The sequence below is a fragment of the Pyrgilauda ruficollis genome, unplaced genomic scaffold (genome assembly GCF_017590135.1).
Source record: "Pyrgilauda ruficollis isolate IOZ18807 unplaced genomic scaffold, ASM1759013v1 scaffold97, whole genome shotgun sequence".
NCBI lineage: Eukaryota > Metazoa > Chordata > Aves > Passeriformes > Passeridae > Pyrgilauda > Pyrgilauda ruficollis.
Genome location: NW_024531821.1, coordinates 3,374,547 through 3,379,370, shown reverse-complemented (window position 1 = coordinate 3,379,370; position 4,824 = coordinate 3,374,547).

Below are 4,824 nucleotides of genomic sequence, written 5' to 3'. Positions count from 1 at the left end.
CCATCGTCCAGGCCTGGCTGGGGCCGGGGGCTCGGAGCCAGGGAGGGCAGGGGGCTCAGCCCCGCAGCACCAGGAGATGCCCACAGCCCCTCTCCGGTGGGAGGGATAAATGCTCCTTGGCTCCACTGGCAGGAAACGTCCCCAGGAAGGAATGGCACTGCTCAGTGCTACCTGTGCTTTTCAGCTGATTGAATTTCATTGACCAGGTTAATATTGAGCCCTTGTGCAATTACTGCCAGAGAATGGAATATCATTTTTTTTTTTTGCCTTGCTTTTGAGCTGCAGAAGGAAGGTTTATGTTTCAAATGTTCTTTTAATCATGCAAGCAGGCTCTTGAAAAAGTCCCTTTAATTTAGGGCAGGCTGGAAGAGTGCAGTTCGTGAGGTTTTTCCCCAAGTAAAACTTTTAAATTTTTTTTTTTTAATGCTGAACTATAGCTAGAGAAGGCATTAATCTTCATTACAGAATAAGCTTGATGCGAACCTGTGTGGCCTCTGTGACCAAAGCAGTCTTACTGCACAGCTCAGGGAGCAGGATTGGGATGGCTGGTGGTTGTATGTAGCTTTGGTTTTGGGCTTTTTTCATTGCTGGCTTTATGGCTGTTCAAAATCTTACTGTACAGGTGCAGGGTTTTTTAAATGGAAATAATCCCTTCCTTCAGGCCTCAGCTGCACTGAGAGAGTCTGTTGGCAGGCTAAGGGCAGCCTGGGCCTGCACAGGGCAGGGATTTATGGAACGGACGGGGGCACCAAGCAGGGAAGGGAAGGGTATTCCCAAAAAGGGTCTCAAACAGGGTCTGAAACCTGCTGCTTTGGCATGACACTTAAACCTTGAATTTAAGTGAAATTTTGAACATCTAAGATCAACTGGAATATTTTCTGTGCTGAATCTGTTGCATTAAAAACATCAACAAACACGGAAACGGAAGGCGATGGGATGCCTGTTTTGACACTCCTGACAGTGTTTAATGGCACGTTGTCAATGCATTGCTTGAACGTGGATTGAATGCAGGACCATCCTCCAGTGAAACCAGGGCCAGGCAGCGCTGCAGGAGCCTGGGGCACTGCTGCAGGGGTGCTGCAGGTGTCTGGGGTGCTGCAGGGGCGCTGCAGGAGCCTGGGGCACTGCTGCAGGGGCGCTGCAGGTGTCTGGGGCGTTGCAGGGGCGCTGCAGGTGTCTGGGGTGTTGCAGGGGCGCTGCAGGAGCCTGGGGCACTGCTGCAGGGGCGCGGCAGGTGTCTGGGGCGTTGCAGGGGCGCTGCAGGTGTCAGGGGTGCTGCAGGGGCGCTGCAGGTGTCAGGGGCGCTGCAGGGGCGCTGCAGGTGTCAGGGGCGCTGCAGGACCCAGGGGTGCTGCAGGTGTCAGGGGCGCTGCAGGGGCGCTGCAGGTGTCAGGGGTGCTGCAGGGGCGCTGCAGGTGTCGGGGGTGCTACAGGGGTGCTGCAGCGGGGCAGGGAGGTTTGTCCCGCTGCTCTCCCGGCAGCTGTGGCATTGCCCAGCCCGTGTCGGACCCCGCACGGCCCGGATCCCTCCCAGCCCTCCCTGCAGCCCCGCGCTCGGAGGTTGTTTGTGAGTCAGAGCAGCGAGGCGAGGGCTCGGAGCGGAGCCGTAGTAAACAGGCTCCTGCAGACTGAGAAAACTGCTGACTTAGATAGAGAACGCAGCACTTCCACCGCCCAAAAAAGCACCGCTAATAAGTTTGTTTTCATGTTGTCTTCGCACGGTTGCGGCTGATGAATCACGGCAGGTTCAGCCCTGAAAATCACATTCAAACACATGTGCTCGTCCCAGTCCAGGAATCTTCATTATCCAGGCTGCCTGAGCTTGGTTCCTGGCGTTTTAACATTAACTTGTGTTTGTCTGAAGGAGATTTGGGCAGCCCTATAATTGACTAAATAGGTTTTTTTAAATTCCACACTGTTAATATCACTGGTACTTGTAATTGCAAATATGTACAGTCAACAGCAGAGCTCACCTGGGGAGCGCTGCCGCTCCGCCCTGTCCGGCGCGGACCTTTCCTTCCCGCACGGCTGTCTGCCACTTGTGCAGTGTTTGTTTAATTTGGGCTGTCACTGGTTACACAACATTTCATTTCACTCGCCTGCGGTTCTCAAGGTCAGGCTCAGGTTTTATCTGAACAAGCAGCGAGAGCCCGCGTGGGCCGCGGGGAGCTCTGGGCGGAAGGTGTGCGATGCAACACACGATACCAAACAGCTGCTTGCAGTGGCTGTCTGCTGTGGGTCTTTAGGGAGGATTACTCCAGAGCTGGGGCTCTGCTCACAAAAGATGTGTTAAAGAGCTTGTCTGAATTCCAGGAGCTTGTCTGCTGGTCGGTGAGATTTCTTACATCAGCTCCTCTTTAATGGCTTTACCTGCTCGTAGGAAACAGGGGAGCTGGTTACCTTTAAATGCAGGGAAAGGAATGGAACCTGGTTGTGGGTAATTCACCTTGACAACGTTTAATTGTAAAACTGGGACAGGTTGGAATTTATCAGCACTGAGTCATCTTCCACCTGAGGTCTGCTGAACTTTGGGGTGTGTCAAAGCTGTCCCTGTTTTCCAGTTGATTCCTGCAATGTTTGAAAGCTGTTGTGGCACCAGAGGCTTTGGACACCAGAGCTGTTCCTCGTGTTTCTTATTCCTAACTTAGTGGTCCTGTCCCTTTGCTACCTCGGGGTCTTTGCAAAGGTAAAGCCAAAGCCAGCTAAGGCCAAGTTATGCAGAGCAGTTTCTGACTGTGGGAGTGTGAAGGGTTAAAAATGCACAATAAATAACAGCAGCAAATTCCTGGGCTCTGATGTATTCTGCCAAGCGTCCGCGCTGTTTTCAGTCTCATGCAGCTGGCAGTTTTGTGTTTCCAATATCTTAAAAAGGGGAGCCATAGAATTTCAATCACCTTCCATCTTAGCAAGAGCCTGACTCCTCCAGAATAACTCAGAGGGACTGACTCAACCATATTTTTCATGTTTCCCAAATGAGCAGAGCAATGCCCTGGAAATCAGGAAACAGGCAGCAGGCCCATCTCCATCTGAGGAGATGAAGGTCAAAGACACCTTCATTCTTCTCAAGGCTTTTCCTCCCAGATAAGTTGTAAAGATGAGCACAGTGCAGGCAATTAATTGTGGAGAAAGCCAATTCTCACAGCGTGTCAAAGGATGGAGAGTGGGTTCCTTTGGTGGCAGGCCTGTGCGTGGTGGTGTCACCTCCTGCTGTGTCTCGGACCCCAAACTGATCTACGTGAGAGGCAGCAACGTTAAAATGGCTCAGTGCATGCTTGACCCTAATGGTGTAGCCTCCACTTTCCCCCCTGTGGTGCATTCTGCAGCATTCCAGCCCCTCAGTGCCCCTCGGGTGCCAGGCTGGCAGGAGCTCTGCCCCTGGCACACACTGTCACTGCTCTGTCCCTCCTCCATGCCCAGGGCTATGTGCCAAAGCTGGAAATGCCCTGAACCAGCTGGCATCTTCCTGTTCTGCTCCAGACAGCTTTTATTCTTCTGTGTGTAATGCAGGAAAACAATCCTCGGATTACACAGAACTCAAATTTCAGTGTGTGCAGGTTAGGATCAGCCAGGGAATTGCTTGTGTGCCAGCCAGAGCAAACGACTCCCCCTCTCTTACACCGAGGGCAAGGAGGCCTGCAGAGCCTTGACTCTGTTCACCTTTGATAAAAAACTGATATTTTGTTCAATGAAACCTAGACCTGTGCTTGTGGCATCCCTTTGCTTTGCACACACCCTGTCCAGAGAAAGCCTCACTCCTTCCTGTTGTCTGAAATCATACCAATGGATTGCCTGGAAAACAAAATGAAAACCTACCTTCACCTCTCGGTACCAAAGTTCCAGGTCAGATTTAACCCAGGGCCAGTTTCTGTGTGTTGTGGTTTTTGCCTTCACCTGGTTCTCACAGGTACTTTTGTGTTGAGTAACCTCAGTACAGAAAGTTCTTGATGCTAAATCCTGAGGCTTTAGTCTGTCCTCTTCTTTCAGCCCAAGGAATAATCATAGCAAAAAGCAGGAAACAAAAGATGTGATAGAGGCTGTTTTGTAAAAACCCTCTGTGTGGAGGTTTTCATGAGAGGCAGCTCTCAAAGAATGGCCGTATTTGCCATTGCCTCAAATCTTCCAGCCTTGCTGCCTTGTGTTTTCTTCACGTGTTTGGAAAAGGAGATCTGGAAGTTATCTCCTGAACACGTTTAAAACACACGTGTCAAACAGCTGTCAGTCACAGGCACATTTGTGCCTTGACCAAGAGCTCAGAGCACAAGTCTGGACACCAAGATCAACGCCCAGTTTTGGTTTTTAATGTGCAGCACTCACCTGTGTGAGGAGAGCGTGGTGAACGTGCTCACTGTGAGCTGAGCCTGAGCTCACTAAACCCCTTCTGAGCCTGTGCCTGCAGAGCAGAGGAGGATTTCAGTCATGAACTGCCTGAGCTCATTCCAGCCCTCAGCCTTCCTTGCGGCAGCGCTGTCCATGTGCTCAGCGCACACACTCTGCTCGTCCTGGGGCATCTGGGGCTCCCAGGGCTCTGGCACTGATGCGAGGGCTGATGCTGCAGCTGGCCTTGTCAGGCAGCACAGCAGGAGCCTGCAAATCCTCTCATGAAGGAGAGCAGGTAAAAGAAAATAAATACATGGAGCATGCGGTGTTCCACATGCTAAGGGACAACAGAGAGAGTCACTGCTCAAGGGAAAGCTCCTGAAGCTTTGTGGCCTTGGGACAGCCTGTCCACTTACTCAAGGGAACAAAATTCTTAGATGTTTCCAGTAGGATGGTTCTCTTAATTTCAGCTTCAGTCCTGGGTTGGTTACAGGAAGGGTCTGTGTA